General features: G+C 32.7%; 3 non-coding genes across 3 annotated transcripts; 2 read left to right on the forward strand and 1 right to left on the reverse strand.

Annotated features, from left to right (window-relative positions):
- Window positions 1-10,310: 10,310 nt before the first annotated feature.
- On the forward strand, window positions 10,311-10,392 carry Trnas-cga (transfer RNA serine (anticodon CGA)). Its single transcript has one exon. It is a non-coding gene; the product is annotated as a tRNA-Ser (tRNA).
- A 7,047-nt stretch (window positions 10,393-17,439) lies between these two features.
- Window positions 17,440-17,521, reverse strand: Trnas-aga (transfer RNA serine (anticodon AGA)). The gene has a single exon. It is a non-coding gene; the product is annotated as a tRNA-Ser (tRNA).
- A 4,917-nt stretch (window positions 17,522-22,438) lies between these two features.
- Trnas-aga (transfer RNA serine (anticodon AGA)) lies at window positions 22,439-22,520 on the forward strand. The gene has a single exon. It is a non-coding gene; the product is annotated as a tRNA-Ser (tRNA).
- Window positions 22,521-26,077: the final 3,557 nt, after the last annotated feature.

Here is a 26,077-nt window from a genome sequence, read left to right on the forward strand (position 1 = left end):
CAAAAGACTTCAGTACCTACCTATTACATAAAATATGTATATTTTTTGCCGATTTACGTCTTGTATAACATTTAAACCGAGCTGAAAGTACGTTCCTCGTCAATCGTAGTTAGATTAACAATTGATCAAATGAACGAATCTAATTTTACGAATAACAAACTATAATTATAAGATTTGCTTAATGTAAAGATTCTATCTTTATAAACATGACGTAATACGTGTTGAATATGGCTGGTTGTTTAGTCATGGTCACGCTGATCAATTAATGCATGGTCACAGCACCACTGCTGGTCCCCGATGTGGCCTGCGACCAGGTGTCGGCGACAATGTGACTCGTTACCGTCATTATGCACGCCGCATCGACGACTAGACGCTGCACTCGTATTCGATATTCGGACGACGAGAGTGCCACCTTATCGCTTCATATTTCATATTATAAGGAACCTAGTGCACGCGAACAGTTATTTTTTTGTGTATGGGTGTGGTGTGTGTATTTAGGTGTTGCACTGACAACCTGTGTACAAGATTTCGTCGTGCGTATATAAAAACAAATGAACTCTGGTCACAAATAATATAAGTTGGGTTACGAATTCAAAAGTAGACATTTAAAAAATCTATTACCTGTTTGTACGTGTATGTAGGGCGTTAATCTTCTATATATACAAAAGCGAGATACCACTCACTGATTAATCACAAAATCTCAGAAACTATACCACCTAGAAACTTGAAATTGGCAGGTAGGTCCCTTATAGGGTCTAGACATCCGCTAAGAACTAACGATTTTATGAAACTCTACCATTTTGGGGGATAAAATGGGGCATGGAAATTTGTATGAAAGTCCTATATTTTTGAAGTATGAGACTTGAAATTTAAAATGTATGCTTTATAGGTGACGTGAGAGTGTACTAACCATGTATTTTTAGAAATCGACCTCTTTTTGGGTTTAAACAGGGGATAGTTTGTAAGTCCAATGATATGTAAAAAATATGAACAAAAAAATAACAAACAATAAACTTAAATAATGTTTTATAAAGATGTATAATAGAAAAAGAGGGAAAGGTCGCCTGGAGGGTCGGCTTCCTTCGCTTATGTGACGATACCTGCCAGTTCGCTATTGAATGCCGCTTAAAAGAACAACGTTCCAATAATAAACAATTTATAAACCATAAATCAGTGCACTGTATAGTGGCATGTGCTCTGTTATCGTTTGTCAGTTGCGGGATTTAGCGGCAAACAGGTCGCCATACAAATGCTAACGCATTGTTATCGACGCGTCTCGGGGTCCGAGCCGGGCCGCCGTGCACTTCATTATGTCACCCCGCAGTTATGCTGGTCAAGCACCGAGTGTCTATACGGAGCTATACGTGACAATAGCAACAGTTTATCTGCACTAAGTAGTATATAAATGTTTATATACCCTATTCCAACGATAAGAGAAGAGCCGAATGAAGTTATAATCATTTATAATTATATTATAATACGAATATAACTCCAAGATATTTAATTATTATTCTATAATTTAATTATTAATTTATTTATTACATAAAAAACAGTAAAAGTATTACGTAAGAAACTCACCGCAGAACACGGGCATGAAATGTCAAGGTGATATGCGACAATCGCTATAATAATTATGAAATTCATAGGATACACGTATCAAAATGGCGTATCACCCGTAAGTCGCTTGTGAGATACGATAATGTTACTCATATTTTTTAGCATTTAGATTTAGTTAAATTTTTACTTTTGATAATTAGCATTAGCATTGACATCGTACTTGATAGCACTATGACCGGTAAGAAGTCGGCCTTTCAAGATTGAGACTCCCGCAAGAATGTAGGTGAGCCATAATTTCATTTAACAGAGTTCGTTGCGGGAGTGTGCGACTTTAAAAGTTTATCAGAAATTCACTCGCACTGTAAAGTAGTTTTGCAATTGTGTTCCTATGCAAGTTGAGGGTCGAGTTTCATTTAGAGTTTTGGTAGTTTGCACGTGCCATTTATTGTGAGAAATATATAGTGTCTGTAGTGAAGTGTAAACAAATTTTAAATATTATTTAGAGGAGTCTTCCAAAAGTAGCTATGTCTTATTTTTTTTATTTGTACGAAGGTTGATCTGCAGATGTGTTATTGGTACTATAAGATTTACTGTTCCTTTCCTCGTCATGAAAGGGACATAAATCAACTCAACTTATATTAAATTTCTCTATCTGTGCTTGTAATTACAATTAATTTGAAATCAAAACCTCGTTTGATGATGAGTGGATAGTACCTGCATCTTTCGAATACCGTCGTAACGGTTGCTGTGAATTTGAAAATCAAATCAAACTATACTATATTATTGTAGTATTGTGGATTTTATAGAATTGTATATAATGTAAAACTACCACCGGGTTGAAAGCCCTATTCTATCGAGAAAACCGGCAATAAAATCAGTAGTAACTCTTTCCAACATTTGAAATACGAAGTTATGTCAATCAAATAGAATAACATTTATGTAATTTATCCTACTTTAATATCAACAAGTACTAACTCCACGCTTCTTTATCATCGATATAATGTGTTGATATTAATATTTAAGGATATCAAAATGTGATACCAGGAGTGAACAGTTTGAAATCGTTACTATTTAACAAGATAAATTACTGGTGATGTCATCAACACTTACATAAGCCACATTGTATTTAATTTACAAAATTAATGTATGGTTATAAACTCAAATTGATTAGATACAAAGATATAACACGGTAAAATTGAATACATGTTTCAAAATTCATAAAATAAGCCGTTCTAATACCAACTTAAATTGTCAGTATATTCATCATTATTCATGATTTAATGTCGAGAGTGAAAATCCTGGTACAACCTCCGTTTCGTAATTCGTTTTAATAATATTGTCTTCATCTAAATACGTGTTGTACGTGATCTCGAGCTCACGCAAGCCCTATTAACAGGTAAAGAGACTACTAATAAAAATATTTTTAATATATACTACTAGGATATAGTACTAAAGAACATAACACCAAATTATGCTATATTTGAAGGAAGGACAATTGTAATAAAATAAAATAAATATAATAATAATCAATTTATGTTTAAATTGAATTTTATGGGCCCATGAAGTTCTAGTATCCATCAATGATCAAGTGACTACACCAGTTTTATGACAGTATCAGTACATTGATCAAAGTTAATAATTTTTACTGGTACCTGGATTTATAAATAAATCTTTGATTAGTAAAATCGATAATCGATTATTAATGTGATTATTATTTATCCAATGTGTCGAGGACAGGAGGAGCAGGGTGTAACTCATTCACCGTTCTAGTGCAGAATAAATATAAGTTATTAAACACATCATTCCAACAGTTTAATTTACAACGATTACTTTATGATCCTTTATATCTTATATGACAAGAGTGTTTGCTCTGAGAAGCATGCTATGATTTATTTTTCTTAAAATTATACCATCCGACATGTTACCCCTTCTAAACTAGACTATATAATAAAATTCAAGTATTTTCACATCTTTGAATTAAATGAAAATATTCCTAAAAATAAATCAAAATGTTATCTACCCATTTAACTTCTACACCAATAAAACAACGTGTATGCTTAGTATTATATATTAAACTTAAACGTTCAATCAGTTTATGTTATGACCCTTCAAGATCTACCGATATGAGAACTCAGTGTATCCTAATCATTAATTACGAACAAACATAAAACACTTAGCCCACGCTGATGAGGGACGCACCACTACACGACACTATCAATAACACGGACAGTTACCACTTGATGAGACAGCCTGTCATATAACTCACGATGGTTGTTAAGTTTAATGATTTTCATTTCGATGCTTGTATAATTAATTAATGTTTATTGATTTCATGATAATTGAGTACTTTATATACGATACATTATATATATATATATATATATATATATAAATATTAATATTCCTCTCTGATTGTCAAACGATTTTCTTTCTTTTTGTTTGGTAACAAAAAAGATTTTTGGAACTTGCCAATTCATAAAATGTTTTCCTCAATATTATAATAGTTATCACAGTCGTATACTTTTTTATGCTGTAGGTAGGACCAGGGCTGGATTTATGGGAGGGCAACCGGGTAACTGATCTGGGCCAACAGAGATTCCGACGAGTTAACACATGTCTAGATATAGTCAAATTATAATGTATAATATATAATGTTACTATTTATTGTTTCAAAACTTACCGATGCAAGTAAATAAATTATAGCTTACTGACAGAAATTAAAATATTCAAATTACTTAATTCATAATAAAATTATTAGGGTCTCCACGTCTTTTTTGCTTCAGGGCCACCACTCTATTGTGGCCCCAGGGCCTTTAGACATTTAAATCCGACTCTGGGTAGGTTAAATGGTCCGCTTGATTGTAAGTGGTAAAACATATTAATCATTCTTTACCTCACCAATTTAGGGAACTAAGATGTTATGTTCCTTGTGGCTGGGATTACACTGTCTGACTCACCCTTCAAACTGGAACACAACCATATTAAGTATTGCTGTTTGGCGGTAGAATATTTGACCTACCCATACGGCATAAAAGCTTGTCATAGCTTGAGGTTAATAGACACAGTTTGATCATTTACCATTAAAGTTAGCATCTATGTTATTATAAAAACAGTGTTTTTATATGTATATACTTTGTTCTAATTCGCACTGCAAAATATCAATTTATATACCGGCCATCTGATTGGTATGAATTTCAACAAAAAGATTTCAACTGGTATTTAGATTTCATGAAAATAATTCAAGGTGAAATATTTTCCCGAAGGCGAGGTTTTAATAATTTATATAACACTGTGGAAATATTCTGTATTCAAAATAAATATGAATTGGCAAATATAAATATATATATTACTTCAATCGATACTTCACATGTATTGATAACTTACTTTAGCTTCGCTCCCAAAGAGTTTAGAAAATATATCGTGAGTTTTCAGCACGAAATGTTTCTCAAACTCAATAACGCGTAATAATGCCCATATTTATTCTGATTGCGTCGGTTGGATGAAATAAAAATTGAGGGGGTGAAGTATCCTTAAAATTGCTCAAAATCACTTATTGTTCGCTGAAGCGCGTGTAGACTGTTTTTACGCCCTCATGAGAAAAAGATGCGGGTCTCTGGTGCGTCGGGTACGAGGTAGTTCCAACAGAATTCTGAGATGAATCGTTGCTGTTCCGTTGCAAACGGGACGGTGCAGCGGTGATTATAATATAATATTATGTATCATAATATTTATTAAAAAAAAAGAAGTTAAATGTATCATTGTAAATGTAACTAACATAGTCTGTAAGATATATTGTATACTAAACATTATGAGTCACTGGTAACTCGAATAAAGAATTAATATTATTATTATTTATTCTTACTCATGTACAAATAAAATTTAAAATACAGAGGCCAACCAGTGGCGGGAACAGGGTCCAAGCCACCGGTGGTCAAGGCCTCAGAGAGAGGAACTTCCTCACAATACGCGCCGTGCCGAGGAGTACCGCCTTCTGCATCAGGCTTTTGACCAAGCTGCCTAACGAGAGCCTCTTAAGGTGTTGGTCGAGGCTCTTGGCCATTAGGCCATTCGTTGAAACGACTATCGGCACAATAACTGCTGTATCCACATCCCACATGTCGACAACCTCGTGAGCTAAGTCAAGATATTTTATTTGCTTATCCTTCTCAGCCTTCACGAGATTCTCGTCATGAGGGATGGTGACGTCAACAATTATCGTGCGGCGCTCTGACCGATCTATCACCACTATATCAGGCTTGTTGTCTGGACGGATTTAAAATGACATCGGATTGCAATTCCTAGGTCCTACACATTGTCTCTACAGAAATTCTTTAGAAGGCAAGTATGAAATTAATTATCCTACATATATTAATGGTTTATATCTGTAAACATTTTTATTTTTTATAAAATATTTAATTGAAAATTTTTACAAATTTTAATATAAACGACAATTGATTATTATTTATATTAAAGGATTTTCCTTATTCATGAATATTGTAAATTAATATTATTTTCGTCTCAGTTTACGAATAGATACTCGTATTAGAAGTCTGATATTTAAAAATAATATATTTTTTGGATTTTATATTATTACAATAATTGTATATAATAATAATAATATTAATACCAATAAGAAATAGTTATTTACTTACCAGGTAGATATACAGACAGAGTTACTGTTGCATTTTAATTATTTATATATATCGTATCAACAGGAAAATAAGCAGATACGTCACTGGAATTAAATAATTACCAATATTTGTTGATATTATTTGATACTATTTGATCCCAGCTAAATCAATATAAATTAATTTTCACTCGGTATTGAAATTAAATGAAACATTTATGATGAGTTCTGAGAAATAATTACACACCTCGTGATTCTAGTGATTACTATTAACGTCTCGCAAACAGAAGTTAAAGGTAACTATGACATTTCTTAAAGCAAACAAATTCAAATTAAACATCCCTGACTCACATTTTGACGTAAATGCACTCGTTTCGCCATTGACGCTCTCAAAGATGGCGTCGCAAGAAGTCGTGTGATTTTAGGATTCAGCACATTCACGAACCGAGGAGCTGCGTTCGTTGGGTGCTTGGCGCGTTTTCTATGTTAATACGTGCAGGCGGCTCATACATACATACATGACTCTAACAATGTATTCAGAAACCAGAGCCAAGTGGAAGATAACTGGGGTTGCACGGTTTATGTGGTTTCTGGAACGCTGTTTTACAGAGGCATTCGAAAGGTATATTTTATCGAATGCATTGTTGACGAGTACGATTATATACCGACATTATATTCTTTACCTTTTTAATAATACAAGAGCAATTTTTCTGTAAATTTGTCTTTTGACGCATCAATGTCGATATCTGTATACAAAGGGGTTTTTTTAGAGAAAAAGTTAGTAGAAAATAAATGAAAATATGTTTAACGTTTGCAAACAAGAAAAGCTAGACAGAGGTGAGGAGGAGAGGAGAGGACCTCTTAAGAAGAAAATGGTTTAAGGATATGTGATCGCTCCAGCGAAGGTAGCGTATGATCTGTGTCTGAATCATCATTACATAGTATAAAACAAAGTCGCTTACCGCTGTCCGTTCGTGTGTGTGTAAGATCTTTAAAATTACACAACGGATTTTGATGCGGTATTTTTCAATAGATAGATTGATTCAAAAGGAAGGTTTATACATATGTATAATACACGAACAATAAAGTAGAGAAACACTGATAATTTTAGAGGTTTCTAAAGTGATGTCGTAAATAAACTCATTTCTTGCGCTTACATTGCAAATGCTGGCTCAACCCTACGAGATAGATCAAAATAATGTACTTTAGTATTGTACACCTTAAAAAGGTCTTCCAAGAAGTCCACGATCGTATATGTCTATCTCTTAGGCATAACCCATAATAACTATTTTTATCTTTTACTTTTTACGAGAAATAATGGCCTTTTTGTTGAAGCGATTTTAAGCAATACAGCATTAATCCTTATTCAATTAAATACATTGTGAGTTTAATATAGATCAATATAGCACTTTTACAGCATGTAATTTAAATGAATATTTTCGAAGATATTACAGATTCAAAACGCAGGGATATAGCGATTTGTACTGTCTAATGACTGAAAATCGTGTGAACGTTGTATATAGAGACACACTAGTATATTTAGTATCAGAATTACGTCCGTGCGAAGCCGGGGCGGGTCGCTAGTACAATGTAAATACAAATTAAGCACAAGAAAAATCAAAAGGTTGCTTGGATTTGAATTCGCAAACTTGAGATAAAATACATGTTCTCTATCCATTGGTCCATCTCAGTTCTCAGAATACAAATAATAACAATAAAGTAAATTCTCAAATTAACTTTAATTGTATTTATTTTAAAATTAATAATTTTATTGCTTTTATATTAATAGCATAAGAATAAAAATATGAGCAATAGTATGTGTTAATAAACTTAAACTAAATTAAATAAAAGACGGCCAAGGTATACATTATTTAAAAAAAACCACCTTAAATTAAATGGGATAGAAAAAAAATACGTTCATTTTAAAAATTACGCGTAGTACAAAGAATAAGACCAATATTTTGACAATTGATTCCTTTAAGTGATATCTCTTTCATTTGACGTCATTATATCAACCCAACGCAGACTCACAACAATGGGGTCATAATTACTTTCTTGTCTATATACATACGTGTGCAATACACATTGTAATGGTATTTATAAACATACTGAATATACACATTTGTTATTTCAATTTGATCGTTGTCATAAGATATAATGAATTTGTTATTTATGAGTTCGAAGTAAAAATATATAAATATATTCACCAGAAATTACTTAATGAAATTGTGCGCATACAGAAACATTGTATATATGTATATATACACTTAAAATTTAAATTATTTATTTGATTACATTAAAATAGTTTCCGTGACAACGCATAAAGTAATTTTTACTTAAAAAATTTAATATATAAATCAGTTATTTGACTTGTTTTAGCCTCTTAGCCTGGCTTTTTTTGTAAACATTAGTTTATGCCAGGTCGATAACCTCCTTCTTTAAAGTCAGTTTAAACATAATATGTTTTATTATGTCATTCGATAAGACAATCAATAAATGAACATTCTACAAAAGGGCGTAAGTGTTTATGATAGCGGTAATTAGAGGTAGATGGTGGATAGCGAGGCGAGCATCGCGTCGACGTGGTAGATCCTTAGCGATACCACGATTGATAGCCGGAGGGCACGCTATACATGCTTAAAGCGTTGAAGTTTTGATATCATCTTTTGTTTACATGTAAGTTGGATTGTAGCTACGAACTGGATACTTCGCTGAATCTGTGGTGCTATCCGCCCACTAATAATTTACCACCTATAGTAAAACACTGCAATTCATAAATATAAATGAGTTTCAAGTAGATTTATTGTATCAACAATAGTCTAGTATGAAGACTGCTGGACTGCGGTAGAAAAGTTCATATCTCTGAATTTTCTGAAGTTATATCCGTATTAATTACTTATCAAGCTATCGTTCCATTAATATTACGTTTTACATGTACATATTTTTTTTTTTTAATCATATAAATTAATTTGAGTTTCATCCAAAATTTAACCCCCTTTGGGAGTTGAAAAACAGCGAGTCATTACTGATTTTTAAAAAATAGAGTGTATATTTTTATCTTGTCACACGGTAACCCATTGTCATCCCCTATGAACTGTGAATTATATATCAACCCCTATAAACTACTATGATGAATGGAATTTCTAAGCCTTTACCTAATATATTTGGTGACTTTTTTTAAAAACATACATAAATATATATATTTATTACTTCGATATTGAAGAGCTTGCAGACAAATCATATTGCAACATTTTACCCTCTTAGGGCTTAATTAAAAACAGGTAAACCTATGTAATGTCTTGCGATTCAAACTTATTCCGTTTCAAACATGAAGATCGGTTCAGTAGTAAAACCGTAATAGACGGCATCAAATTATTTAATATCTGTATGTTTTGGTTTTATTCAAGACTTTACAATAACAATAATTGAATATCACAATCACTAGCAAACTTAAGATTTTCTATCTTTAACAACTCATATGATTGTACGCGCCTCTATTAGCTGCCCGTTTAATTGTATTGCCCAGGGGAAATAAGTATTTTAGTTACTTCTCACTACTATTCACTTAAGTCTTACCCACGACCCATTTAAATATCCACAAAAACAATTTCAGGGATTCAGTCGAATACACGCGTATCGACAAAGTATTTAACCTTTATCAATATGTTACCCCCATAGGGTACAATATTAACGTGAGTGAAACCACGCAAAATTTGTACTTAAATAAATAAAACAAATTAAAATATTTATTTCATCGAAAGCTACGTGTACAGTAGGTAGGTATCAGGTATTTTCAATAGGGACAAAATAATTCGCTCGGTATTTAATAATGAAGTTATTTATAATATGAGATTATCCTCGTCTTTTAGTCGAGATTTATTTTATTCGAATATTTGGTTTTTTAATAATGGCACTAAGTAGAATATATATATATGTTAAATAAAGTATGCTCGTACTTTTTAATTGCTTTGTGAAGAGTAAAATTTACTCACCTCCTCGAATCGAACAAGTCCGAAATACTAAAATATAAGAAATAGTGGATATAAGAAATTAATAAAAAATAACACTAGTTTATACTTCCATATTTCTGACTTAACAGGTTGAAGCTTTGAGAAGCTTTTGTATAGCAGTCGTGGCCGAGTGGTTAAGGCGTCTGACTCGAAATCAGATTCCCTCTGGGAGCGTAGGTTCGAATCCTACCGGCTGCGTAACTTTATCTATATATTTTTGAGATCTACGTTTCCTATGAATATTGTTAAGTATTTATTGAGAATTATTTTAACGACCAAAAATTTTTTTTTTTTGAAAGAAGCTTGAACTAGAAGCGAAACAAATTAATAAGAGAATTGTTTAAAAAAAACGAAAAACGAGTAATCTTTGTTACATAAAAAAAAAACTTATGGTTGCAAATTATACATTTTCGGAAACTGTTAATAATAACCATTCAACAGAGACCTTCTCCATACCATTAAATTTTTTATTTTTGTAACTTGGTGTATTACGTCAGTGTTATATACACGATGATGCACTTGAAGCCTAACAATGACTTGGTTTAACTGAGTTATAGCTTCTCTAGAAGCTTATAAGCTACATGTGAAATAAAAATCGAGATTTACACATTTGTGCTAAAATCATTACATTCCTGTTCGCTTTGCCGGAGTCGCGTAAGAATAAGACAACCATCGATTTAATATGTAGGCCATTACGGTTCTCGTACTACATTCAAGAAAAAATATACCTTATTCGTCGTACTTGTATGAAGCGGGTTCACGAGGATTCGATTAAAATTGATCTCGTCGGTATTTTTAATAAGGTTTGGAGTGGAGTATGCCTTTGAGTGTCGCGTCGTCGACGTTTCTGCGAACTTTTCGTCCCGAAAGAGTTGTTCGTTTGACGTGGCGTATATATTAAACGAGACAAAAAACAGCGTCAGTATATTAGTTTGTGATGGGCTAAATATGTACAAGTAATCACAGTAGAGTAAAATGAGTTTCTTAAAATTTTAAATTCAGACTAACAAATAGGTCCCCTGATGGTAAGTGGTCACCAATGCCCAAACACAAGGCGTTGTTAGAATTATTAACCATTCCGTACATTCTCGATGCGCCATCAACGTTGGGAATTTAGATTCAGTGTCCGTTGTTTCTGTAGTTAGATTGGCTTAGTCATAGTTGAATATGGAACACAAAAAAACTATGTAAATTCCTTTAACAGTAGTATTATGACTGGGTGGAACTGCAACCAAGTAAAAGATCCTGAGAATAGTGAGGACTTGAACTGAAGAGCTTGGGTTCAAGAGCAAATATCAATTAATTAAAATGTAACTTGTTTTTTAATAATTCCTACCGTGTCCAGCTGCAAAGAAAAATAAAGTAAGGAAAGAATATGCACGCTTCTGACGAACTTCTACGTGTCATCAATCCTTATTCGAGGAGCTTGATGTAATGCTCAAAATTTCCTAAACGGAGAGAAGGTATCTGAGCAGCTTTAGCCGTGTAGGGGTAGTTACTGTATAGGTAGTGTTACTGTAAGCAATCATGGGTAAAATTGGAATGATGTTAAGAAAGAAGGAATACCTTCAGTAGCATAATTTTATATTTGCAACAATATTATGTGAATCCCACTTAATGACATGATATGAAAAATGACAAACATTATATATGACACTATGATAAAGTTTTAACACCATTTTTCCAACTTCACAATGGTAATACATCCAGCCTGGGGCAATCTACCCTGTTCCATAATAATATCTCACCAATATCTTCAATATATGTATTAACGCACTTGGTGGTATGATGTTGTGCAAGCCCGTCTGGGTAGGTACCACCCACTCATCATATATTCTAACGCTGAGCAGCAATACTTGGTATTATTGTGTTCCAGTTTGAATGTGAGTGAGCCAGTGTAACTACAGGCATAACATCTTAGCTTCCAAGGTCACAAATTAGTGTTGTAAGGTATGTTTAATATTTCCTATTGCACTATTGCCTATGGACAGTAATAACCGCTTACCATCAGGTCTGCCATTTGCCCGCCTGACAACCTATATCATAAAAAGAAACATGTGCTGGTGAACAAGCCAATTGGCCAATGCGTGCCCAATTCACCAGTGCTCATTTATTAACCACCAAGGCACCACCAACCTTGAGCACTAAGATGTATGTTCCTTGTGACTGTAGTTATGCTGTTTCAATCTTTCAACTGGAACACAACAGTGCTTAGTATTGCTGCTTGGCAATAAAATATATGATGAGTGGGTGGTACCAATCAGATGGGCTTGAACAAAGCCCTACCACCAAGTAAGTACTTATGTTCATATACATAATATTGTATGGGAAGTTTGTCTAAGTTTTGCTTATTATAAGGTTCATACATTTTATATGGCCAATTAATGTCCATTTATGACGTAATTAAGGCTTTAGAACGTTGATTACGCAAGTTATGTAATATGTAAGCTTGTTATGTATAGAAGCTGATGAATTATATGTCGTCTGTTTGACCTGGTAGTTTTGATTTGTGAATTGTAATTGTATTTTATGTACGTAACATATGTTTATAAATAAATAAGAAATTAAACTCTATTGTTCTGTTTTATAACAGTGAGTTTGGTTCTTGACAGAAAGCATATACGATGTTAACCATGATGCTTTATCCTTATATTAGGAAAATAGTCAAGACATTCCAGAAAAGTCTTTTGAAATACTTTGAGAGTCATATAAATTAGAATAATTTCTCCCGCCAGTTATTTCCTTTAGTTAACTTTAACGATTATTAGCTCCTTGTGCAATTCACAAAGACTGCTTTCCATGAATAATTTCTTCCGTTATTTAAATACTCTACCTCACATATGAATTTCTGCCTGCCGAAGTGCTATTCCTTGCATAATTTTTACTTCTGGTCTACCTAATGGTGAGTGTTACGACCGCTCATAGACATTGGCTCATACATCGTCTATGGGCTACCAACTTTGGGAGCTAAGAAGTTATGTCCGTGTAGTTAAATTGTCTCACTTACCTTTCAAACCGGAATACAACAATGCGTATTGCTGCTTGTCGGTGGAACATATTAAGAGTGGGGGTAACTACTTTGATGGGTTTGCACAAAGCTACCACCAAGTAAACTCTACTAAACTTTGTTTTGTCTCATTACCTCAGGAAAACGTATAAAAAAAATCATATTCATAAATTTTAACGTCACAATACACCTTTCATTAAAAACATAAATTAGCGTTAACATAAATTGCCTCGGATATTGTGATACTGTGACCGTATTTGCGTTTGTATATGTTGATATTACAAAATTGTAAAACATACTAATGCTATGTATATATATGTTATTTGAGTACCAAGTTCCTAGCTTCTAATTTAAAGTACTTATTATCATATGATTGCTATTATATAATTTTGTCTATTTCAACCACAAGATGACTAAAGGTAAGTGAGAAACTTTCTTATAGAAACTTTATAAGAAACTTTATATTAATTGAGCCGATATGGCCCAAAGTTAGAAAGCGTGCATCTTAACCGATGATTTCGGGTTCAAACTCAGACAGGTACCACTGAATTTTTGTGTGCTTAATTTGTGTTTATAATTCATCTGGTACTCGCAGTGAAGGAAAACACCGTGAGCAAACCTGCATGTGTTTAATTTCAACGAAATTCTGTCACATGCGTATTCCATCAACCCGCATTGGAGCAGCGTGTTGGAATATGCTCCAAACATTTTCCTCAAAGGGAGAGGAGGCCTTAGCCCAGCAATGGGAAATTTACAGGCTGCTAATGTAAAAAATGTAAGAAACTTTAACATTGACAAGGAATTGACGAGATATAATTGACCGAGATCTTAAACAACCATTCTGGGTTCTCGAAAAAGTAAAGTTTTCAATGGCATTGTTATCGGCACTTTGGAAATAAAATAAAATTGGATATAAGTAATTAAGTATAATAGTCTAGTTATATAATCAAGAAATGTGTATAGCCCATACAGCAGAGCTAGTAGCACACCTTATTCGATTGGAATAGGTTATAAGTATTGACGATATAACAATGGCAGATGGAATTGGTAAGTTAACTTTAATGCAAAAACTTTCTACCAGTGACACTTCTGGTTCACTTCAGTGTCACTTTCACTTAGTTTTCATATTAATTTGAGATTATAATTAATTTCGTGCGGACGTAGTAATGTGTCACAAAAAATATTTAACACATGTGTATCCACCAACTCGTGTTGAGCAGCTCGATGGAATAACTTTTCTTTATGAGAGTAAATAAAATGTAACCTACATTTGTATCTCTTAGCTATTAGGTTCTTCAAGTTATCAAATTATAAGGCCACGTGACATTATGAAAATACATTTAAATATGAGAAATATTAAACTGGTACTAACAACAGAGAGACAAGGAAGGATAAAAGGTAACACAGAAACCTCATTTCAACCGTGGGGTTCGTAATAGCCAACTAAGGGATTTTTTACTAAATCCTCTCAATCGAGCACGTAAGCGCCTTAACCACCCTACGGTAGCTGCAACCAACCCACCAGCAATGCATTCACGAGGAGGGTTAGCGTCAAACTGGCGGCCCGCCAAAAAAGACTGTCAAAACTATTTAAAGTGCAGTTTAAACATTGCATCGCCGCAAATAAACGTGATTAGGCAAGGATAACTTATGTTAATCCGGAACTGGCTTCTAATTTTGGATAATTTAAGTTTCATATGCAGTTCGTTCAATAAACCTATAAATAGTATACAAAAAAAAAGTCATTTTTGCTTCTGTCTGTGTCTCGCTAGCTTTTGATGGTGTTTTTACAAATATAAAGAGCGATAAACGAGGGAGGAAATGAAGGTTTATTTTTTTGTACATCTAAAAAATATTTTTTTTTATTTGCTAGGAAATTGTAGGTATTAAAAAAGCCTACAAAACATCTGCAATAACATGCAAGGTCTATCCTTAAGGTACACAGGACACATTTTACAAGACTTAGAATATTTACCGAGCCATTTCCTCCAATGTACTATGAATCCTTATTCAGACACATGTTAGTAACCTTGGTTATTTAATATAGATTAAAACGGTCCTTTGCACTGTATGTCCTTTATTATTCGAGTGAAAACTATAGAAGGTATCACCGATTCCAAATTAAGTGCAACCAAAAAAAACCGCTCGCTGCAAAACGAGGGTTCGGATAACCAGCTAATATTGCTTTGGCACTTAAAACACTACAATTTAATTCTACAAGCCGTGGACAAATTTTGATCTATTTTTTACAATAAAATCACGACTCAATTTCGAAGATTTTTTTTATATTATCCATATATCTCAAAATAAATACGAATTACTTATTAATTTCCTGCCAAGCGCACTCTTAATTTGCTTTATTAATAAATTACACCTGTGAAAAGGTGGAGCGGGTCGCTAGTAATTCATAAATTAAATATCTTGAAATATTTTATGACGTAACAACATCTTATTAAGTTAAATTCTCTAACAAAGGTGATAAATAATTACAGCATCGTAACGACAGGCTTGTTACTGCAGCGTCAATAAATTTATACAAATTAAATTTATTAAGTATTTTTTGTTTTTAATTGGAATTTTATTATTATTTTTTTAAATTTGTGTAATTTATTACAAATTCCAATCGATTGAATATATACAGGGTTATTGGTAATTCGACGTATTCCCGTTAGGAGGTGATAGGGGTTATTATTTTCGATAATTTTAACCCCCATATGCATGATGCAAAAGTGAACCATTTTTGAGTTATCACGTTTTTTAGATTTTTTCAAAATAAGTCAAAATTGCAACTTCGAAAAATGTATTAAAAAAAAAGTATCAATTAAAATCTATTTTTTTCTTCTGATTTATAAAAACGATTAAACACTGGATATTTTACAATATTTAAACAATAATTATCGATCCAAATTTAAAAATGCGAGACAGAAAACGATATTATTTCAATATATTTTTCCTTTAAATATGACTGAAAAACAAAAAAAAATCATTATGAAACTTGTTCTGCAGATTATTTTAAAAACATAATTTATTACCGTCAATTGGCGCCGTAAGAAATTTGGAACCTTTCGTAAACTTATGCGTCACCACCCTTGGGAACTGAGATATTACGTCCCTTGTGCCTGTAGCTACTCTGGCGCACTCACCCTTCAAACCAGAATACAACAGTACCAAGTATGACTGTTTTGCAGTAAAATATTTGAGGAGTGCGTGATACCTACCCAGAACTGTTTGAAGAAGCCCTACCACCAAGTCAGACTTTGTTTTTTTATATTAAATTAGCATAAATAACTACATGATTATATTATCAATACGAATCTTATTTCATACGACGTTTTGTTAAATATATGAGAAAACATATATAAATTTGTATTATTACATTACAAATATTTACCCAATAAGAATCTTCATGTAAGTATATTAATACTGTACATCCGCGAAATGGAAAGTTAATACGCTTTTATTCGACTTCAAAAATAAAGGGCTTTTCAATTTAGTCGTTATTATATGTAAAAAAAACAATCAAAACATACTGTATTCAGTTCTTCCAAGCACCTTTGAATCGTCATTTTACAAACTATATTAAGTGAAGCTACCACCGGCCAAGAAACTCAGTAGTTACCCTTTTTCGACATTTAAAATACAAATAAATGTTAGTTAAATACAATTACATACATATGTATATAATATATCCTGCTTGGAAGTCAACAAGTATTAGCTCCACGCTTTTTTATCTTCTATAGAATCTTGTATTGAAAAATATGCTTTTTTTTATTAATGAATTTATAAAATGTATATTCTTAACTAGTTTCGCCCCTTGTGATATATAAGGCTGCTCTTATTTAAACAAAAGCCGACACTTGTAATAATTAATTTTAATGAACAATAAATAATTAATATTAACAAATAGAGTTGATTGTCCCTTGTAAATAAATAAAAAATCTACTAAGGGAGGAAAACTATGTTTCTCTAAATGACGATGGCACGTTTGCATAGTTTGCTTATAAAGTCGTTTGATATAGACCGTTTTAAATAAATTTACTATTAAAAGTAAAAAAATACGAAAATATACCAAATATCTGAATATAATCCGATTCCGAAGTTAAATGATTCGGTATTGGTAATATTGGAATATATATTTCTTATTTTATTTACAAATGAATGCATTTTAAAGAAATAGCAAAACTAGCATTCTTTCCTCGGTGACACAGATAATATAATTGTGCATACCAAAAAACATCCGCAGTCGGTAGGATTCGAACCTACGCTCCCAGAGGGAATCTGATTTCTAGTCAGACGCCTTAACCGCTCGGCCACGACTGCTCGCTGATGTAAGATCAGTATTTCTGCTACACACTGTGAATACATTTGATATTATACTTTCACTTCACATACTTTGAGAACTGTGAATGTGCTCATGACTTTCTGTGACGTCACATCGGCAGAATGTTACGATTACGATAATCTAGGTCGCCAGTTCGTTTCCCGTCAATCTTATTTCCTGTTATATTTCATCAAAACATCAAATTTAGTTTTTTTTTAATTAAAATATGTAGCCTTGCAAATGGGCCGCTTCATGGTAAGTCGTCAGTAACGCTAATGACATTGACACTGTAAATTATTAACCACCACGCAGATCGTCGTTACGGCGTCGCCTTGGTGACACCAACTAAGATGTTATATCATTTGTGTTAGTAGATTCAATGATAATTATTTTAAGATTAGTTAAGTGACGTGAATTTGCATGTCTCTTGTTATTTTAGTCTCATTTATTTCGATAATTGTTATTTGTTTTAAAGCTTAGTTGCCAAGGAATAAGGAAATTTTCTCCTGGGTGGTTTAGGTCATTAGTGGCAAAGGAGATCAGTAGCTACACAGGAGATATTATAGTGTGCAAATGTGTATCATTTCCTTGCTCTTATAATACAATGGCAATTAAAAACTTCAATTGTTTCTGTTGGATCAAGGACCTCATAATCTGCAGCCATATAAGCTGGAGCTGGAAGCTTCTCAGTTAACAGTCTAGCCTTTTTACTAAGCCGCCGACCTGAATGACGTACAGGCGATACGTCTTCCGTTCATAAAATAGAGTAATTGATTTTAGACTCTTCTGAAAATAAACAAAAACTTACAAAAAATATTCTAAAAGTTAAATTTATAAAATTTTATTTAACCTTATCTAATCAAGGTTAGGTTAGAACGTAACTGTGTTGTATATAAATATTGTTCTATTTTCTTTGAATCTATAAATTATAATTTTTTAAGAATCGTCGATTTAAAAGGTTAAATTTAATGTGTATTTTTAAATAATTTAACATATTTTTTATTAGTTTTCTATCTACCTCATATTTTAATAATAAAAAAAAATCTATACAATATAACCCAGAAGTGTAAGTATTAAAGTTTTAATAATATTTTTGTTACTGGCAACATTTCTTAAACTGACATATTTTTCAATCATTGTCTCCTCTTCAATCTTTTCATCACACGTGACGTGGGGTTAATATTTTACGCACAAGTAGCGCTATACGCGCCGCGTAAGTCAACGTATACGACACAAATCGCTCGTATTTTGTAACATTATTATATTCCGGTTTGAGAGTCTGAAAAATTTGGCTGATTTAGTTGGACCCATATATTTTTCTTTGTCGTATATACGATTCTTTTGAAAATCATGAAAGACACTAGAGGATCAATTAAGGCTCTTCATATTTTTTTTATTTTATGTGACAATCCATCTTAGAAAATAGGGCCAAATCACGTATTTCTTCTATCAGCCTCTGACGTACGCCCACTTCCCTGTAACTTTAGTCCTAATTATTTGATACATAGTATTAATCTTTATCACTAATTATTAACAAATTATTTTTAGAGCTTTTTCACCGATAAAGATCAATCTTCAAAGAAATTTCGTTTTATGATGAATTAAATATTCATGTAATTAGTCGTGGGTGGTATTTTCGATAAAATAAGGTGTACAACAGTGTTTCGGTAAATTAACTATAATTATTCCAAATGAACGTATTCTTCACAAACGTGAACAAATCGACCAAAATCACAACAAATAACTAAGGGAACCGTGATCATAATTCATCCTAATATTATGAAGGAAACCGAATGACTCGACGAAACCTAAAGCTTGATCACATCAAATTGGCAGTGCGGTGTGAACGATTCTCTGTGCGTAAATATTTAAGTACCGGGACTATCTCTTTATATACCATTCAGGATTGTCCGAACCAAATTATGGTCACCACGACCATTCTTCGCGGAGACTAGTTAATTGACTATTGCCTTTTTACGAATATATATTAAATAAATTGAATCGAAATACAGGAATAATAACGATCAGCTCATCATCAGATCAGATCAGATCAGGATATTTTGTCATTATCATCAAAATCAAAATACACTTTATTCAATTAGGCTTTGATGCACTTTTGATTCGCCATTTTACAGAACTATGTATATTAAAAGCTAACACTGGTTCGGTATGTAGATACCGAGAACCGATAAGAAATTCATTAGTTACTCTTTTCGACAATTTGGAATACAAAGAGTTTATTACAATAAAAAAAAACCAAATGCTAATAGTTTCATTGATTTTTAACTTTGATATGAAGCGTTATCTTCCTTAGTAGTATGAAATTATTAATCACAGTATTCAATGTGTTTGTGTGTATTAAACGCATGGTAGTGTGTGTAAAATAGAATGAATTTCTAATGCATGCTATAAACGTATTAGCTTTCTGCACTTGTATGCTATAAAACTTTAACCGTACCAAATTTCAACCCATTCGTCCGGGTAATTTTCGTAAAAAAGGATACAAAATTTTTGCTTTGCCTGTCTAATATAAAGCATCTGTCACTTAAAATTCGTTCCAACCGGTCTGTTCCTGTCCCACGACACCTCTGCGCAACGTTGTAGCTCTTTAGTGTGACTCAGTTCTAAGGTGAAGCGCTGACTAGTCGTCGCATTGCTAGCGAAAGCGCGTCCCTCTTCCGACATGAAACTACGTCACAACTTTTGCTACACAAACTTCCTAAACGATCCCAACTAACTTCCTGAAAGTTTTCTGCACTGCCTGAGATTATTGTTTCTATTAATATGTTTTTATTTTACTAAGTTCTTTATTTTTATTGTTTACTATTAAATACTAAAACCTTACAGATCATTATCTACTACTTAGTGGTAGTGGTGGCTTTGCTTTGCTTTTCTAGGAAGCGTGAAAGCTCCTCCTCGAGAGAAGAATGATCAACCTGCTTGCCATATACAGGCTGTTACATTTACAACCAACATTACTTCAATCACCACTTTGATTTAAAATAAAAATTAAAATGAATACAGTATTTTGTATCAAATAAAAATAGTTTAGTCTCTTTATATTATAGTTTTTGTAAAGTAAGTTAGGAATAAATATAGGCTGTTAATTATATGATTTGAAACAGCATTTTGGTGTTCCACTTTTGGGGTGAAGGTTTGGAACTTTTCGATCATGCTGCCCCAATGCGGTTTGGCGAATCTATGTATAATTATAATTCTTATTTGCCTTAATGTTGCCCTTGCAATGTCAGGGCGGATACCTTGTCTAGCTATTCCTACTCGTATATAAATCAACACCCCTTGAAATAATGGGTTCCCTCGCCAAAGTCTTTAATCCATTTAATTTTCTTATTTTCCAAACAACCCCTAAATAACTCGTTCAATGAATTATTCATTAAACATTTAACGTTTATTTATTCGAAAATAAAAGTTCGTTCAAAAAACTCTTAAAGTTAAATTAAAAGTTATAAAGATTGCCTACATAAAAGCACTGTCTTAATAGAGGGTATATTAATTACGTTGCTTATTTTATAATAAATAACCAAGAAGTTTTACGTTCTCTTAACAGATATTTTGGAGATTTATTTATCTTGAAGATCTATTTTATATTTATATTTAAAGAGCCGAGTTAGTCCAGTGGTTACAACAAATGTAATTGAAATTGAATTCCGAGTAAGCAGGTTTGAAATTTCATGTGCTAACTTGTGTTGTAATTATTCAGCTTATAGTCGGCGGTAAACCACAACAACATCTCATCTGACTTAGTTTTTAAGAACTATAAAATACATTTATAACAATTACACATAAGAATATAATCGATTTTCGAGATCGATGGGCTTCGTCACGGTAGCATGCGAAAGCGATCCCGTGATCGGCGTCCGCCGAAGACACGAAGAGGAAACCGCGAGTTCTTTAGTGGGTATTCCGGTGTACCGGGGCGCAATCAGTGTCTTGGGCACCGGTGAGTCGAACATACGACCCCACTTCCACGTGGGTGAAACGCGTAACGCGTTTTTCCAGCGAGATCAAAAAAAAAAAGTCATAAATGGGTCATCTGGTAAGTGGTAGATGGTAAGTGGTCACTGCGCCCATTGGCGTTGAAACAGATGTTTTACCTTACAACATTAATGCACCACCAATGTTTGAAACTAAAATATTATCTTCACAAAAATACAAATATTGACTTGAATTTAAAAATTAAATCAAAAATAGTGACAGTGTTTCCTTATAAAAATATATAATTAGTTCTACATACCATACGATAGAGTTCTCGTTCATAAACATCACAATGGAATAAGTTTTAAGAATTAGACCGTTGAAGTATAATCTAACGAATAATAAATCATCAAAGTCGGCTCACAATCGGCGAAGCAGTCAAGCAATCAAGGAAAATATATAGAAAAAATTAGGCCGATTTGCAAATCTCATTCCTTTTGAAGTCAACTAATTAACTTTTTGAAACATTATTTACATTAAGACCATAATGTAGATAATTATGTGCAATTATATTATATTGTATATATTTATACAAATACCGAAAAAACAAATATACAAATTAAAAAAAAAGAGCCTACACCTTACTTAAGGCCGGCAACGCATCTGCTAGCCCTCTAGTGTTGGAGATATCCATGGGCGGTGGTAGTCACTTTCAGGTGATGAGGTGAGTCTCCTGTCCGTTTGGCGCCTATACCATTAAAAAAATTAAAAAAATGACCGCCTGGAATGGTGGCAAGAACTCTAGCGTCATTTTCACGTTGAATTTTAATCGCAAAAATGAACCACCCCTCCTCTCATCAGCGTAGGCAATGTAAAAATTATATTTTTAATAAAGGCCGGAATTCCAAAGTCCAATTATTGTTAACGATTTACTTACAATTTTGTACAAATATTACCTCGCTTGTGAACAAAAACGTAAGGCAGTCGTGGCCGAGCGGTTAAGGCGTCTGACTAGAAATCAGATTCCCTCTGGGAGCGTAGGTTCGAATCCTACCGACTGCGGATAATTTTGCAATATTAAGTAAGTTTTAATATTTTTTGTTTAAAAGTTTATATTTTTAGCCCTGGATTTAAAAAAAAAGTGGAGGCTTCTTTTTTACAATTTGCCTCTATATATATTATAAACTCACTGTATTTTAACCTTCGTTTTCTAAATTAAATTGTATTCCTAATTGAAATAAAGTGTATTCTCGCTCAAGCACTTTTAAATCTTTATTTTATATGATTATACGAAATGTGAAATTATCGTAGTTTAAGAATGTTCATTCTACCTAGAAAAGCCGGCAAGAAATCAATATTATCATTCATTGGACTCGTTAAATAAAAAACTTACGTTACCAACATAAATATAAGTAATATATAAACTGTATAAATCAACATATACTAAAAACGCGTTTTAAGATGTCCTAATTATCTTTTTTTTTTAAACGTCAAGTTTATTAATTAAATTAAATAAAAATATATGCGGTTTTTAGTGATTGTATTTTTGGTATTTTCTACTTGATGCCATGACTTATTGCTCTTTCCACTGTACCCTGGGACCGATTGGACATGGGATACATTTTATCCCGGTCGATGAAATGGGTCCCATGGGATAACTAAGTGCAAGGCTTTTATCAAAGCGCACGAGCTAACCTGTAGCCTACAGGAATAGATGTAAATTAACAGGGAATTAGCTTTATAACGCTTTTAAAATATTTCACTCTAATCGGTCTTATTGCGGTAGTAATTTATAAAGATTAAAATTCACCGCAATTACATTTAAATATGTCTATACTTTTGTTTTTAATTCAATCAAAAAAAAGGAGGAGGTTATCGGTCGAATGCTGCTTTCTTTTTAGTTTGTTATCTCAGAACTCCTTCATTTACGAACCGATTTGAAAATATCTTTTTTTTTGGGTATATATTATACTACCCATTTAAATTTGAAGTAACATTACCGCCCCTAAGGTTGAAAAAATATGAGATGAAATTTCTTTAAATTAATTTTCGAGTATTTGAAGTAACTTTATTTTTCATTAAAGTTTTAAATTATTACGTAAAACGCGCCTTGATGAATGATGACTTTGTGACTTATTTCGACAACGGAAGTCATTCACATAGGTCCTACTACTGTAGTAAACAAGTATGTGCACAAGTGCCTCTATTCCTTCACTATCATAATCCGAGCGGAAAGAGTTCAGGTGCAGCATCGACTTACGCGCTTTTCAAGGCGTGAGAGTCTAAGAACTGCTTGTAATTACGACATGTAGGTAGGTATTTATATGTTGTACGATAGCAATGTCTCCTTTGACTGTATTCGGTATATACGGCCAAGCCGGGTAAGCCAATTATCCGGACAAACCGGGCAACTGGTGCCGGTAGTTGTATTTCCGGGCCCGGATTGAAACTCGACCTACAATCGTTTACATTTCGATATCTGAGATTAAGATAGACAACATATAATATAATCTCCTAGAATAAATAAATAAATGCGTAATAAAGTAACTCTGTCTGTCTGTCCGTCCGTCTGTTACGCTTTCACGTCTAAACCACTGAACAGAATTTGATGAAATTTGTCATGAAAACTTGAACCAAGTGACTGATCCACTCTGACTCAAGAGTTGGCTTAAGTAAGAGCTCAAAGATTCGTTCTAGCAGTTTAAAGAGAAGAAGGTTCATAGGTTCTTTAGGGTTCTGTCTGTATGTCGTATTAAAGTCATAATACGTATGTTGCTCTTCAACTTTGCCAATTGTGAATCGATTTTGATAAAACTAATAATTCTATTACTAATTTGTATGTATTATTCCATTCAAATAAAATCAATTATAATTTAATCTAGATTAAGATTACATGATAACGGATTTGTCTCTTTTTTGTTTACATTAATCTTTATCTTCTTCGATTGTATTTGTAATGTTAGATTATACTTTGATTATAGTTCCTTGTACGCCAATTTTTTTTAATACTAGCGATGCGGCCCGGTTTCTCACGCGTGAAATTTATTAATATAGAAATTTTATGATATTAATATAATATAATTTTGACGACCTCCGTGGTCGAGTAGTGTGTACACCTGTTTTCATGGGTACTCCGCTCCGATGTCCCGGGTTCGATTCCCGCCTGAATCGATGTAGAAAAAGTTAATTAGTTTTCTATTTTGTCTTGGGTCTGAGTGTTTGTGGTACCGTCGTTACTTCTGATTTTCCATAACACAAGTGTTTTAGCTACTTACATTGGGATCAGAGTAACGTATATATATACATAGATAGATAATGTATATAGCGCTCAGGACTAATGTAATAATCCATCGATGAAACATTTTGCATCGTATTATTAAATTCGGGGATTACAACAAACCCAAATCTTTGTAATATTAGTATAGATTGTAGAAGCATTGCTTTACATCTAATAAAATAATAATTCAAAAACGCTTGTAAGAGCCTACTTGAACAAAGTTGAGTTTGATTTGGCTTATACAGTCCTAACTTAAGTTTAGTAACTGTTTTCGGATTTCGATAAACTGTTACGAAACGACAGCACTAAGGACGAGCTGTACTCGAATGGAACTATCTGTGATTTATAATATAATTGGGGTTACTTAATTTATATTTACTTTAAAACTAGGATCGTTTAAAACGACTCATTGGTCAGTAATCTCCATCTGTTCCGAGGTTAAAACTGTAACGAACTGCGTAACTCCTAAACTGTTTAACGGACCTCGTAAATAAGGCGAATAGGCCTCTGTAAGCCCAGTGTGCTCAGCGGCGGGGCTATGAAAGACGGGTATTCATTATGTTTGATACTTTGATTGATAACAATTTTTATTTTAATAATTTTTCGCTGTTTTTTTTTAATAATAATTCATAATTTTATTTCGTTTCATTTATAATGAGGTTTTATTTCTAATACAAATTAATCTTTCAGTCGAATATTATAAGGACGTAAGAGTTCGATTCTTTTATTTTCACGTATTCACGGAAAAATTACTAAGTCGATTGAGATAGCTACAATTAGAATTCTATTATTTATTAAGCTTATGTCAACGTAATCGTAGAGACGTTACCCAGTACCATAACATATATATAGGTAAAACGATCTCATGATCCAATCTAAATTTTAAACTAAATTATGAAAACAAAGTAATGGGGAAATAAACAATTTTTCTGTACGCTGAGATTGAGGTATTGCCAAATGGCAAGTAAATTGGATGAGCTACTTAGCTATACTATGGAAATTTTTCAAATTCCCAGAATCCATACTTCCAACTTTATAATTGCAATTGTTTCATTGTTTCCTGTATATTAATTCACTGTTAGTTTACTTTGATTATTAAAGAACCATGACTCGTTATGATAGAATATTCAACTTAAATGAAAACTATCAACACTATTCTTAATCTAAGGTAACGTATCTTAATCTAAGTATTTATTAATTCAAATTTAATATTTAATTTTATTATTGATATATTGCATTGGAAGTAAAAAGCACAGTATATTTTTTTCTGAATTTCTGCGCTAAATAAATGTATATTGCTCTTCATGAACAACTTAACGTACGTACTGTATAGTTAACGATT

This window comes from Vanessa tameamea, chromosome 4 (genome assembly GCF_037043105.1).
Source record: "Vanessa tameamea isolate UH-Manoa-2023 chromosome 4, ilVanTame1 primary haplotype, whole genome shotgun sequence".
NCBI classification, from domain to species: Eukaryota; Metazoa; Arthropoda; class Insecta; order Lepidoptera; family Nymphalidae; genus Vanessa; species Vanessa tameamea.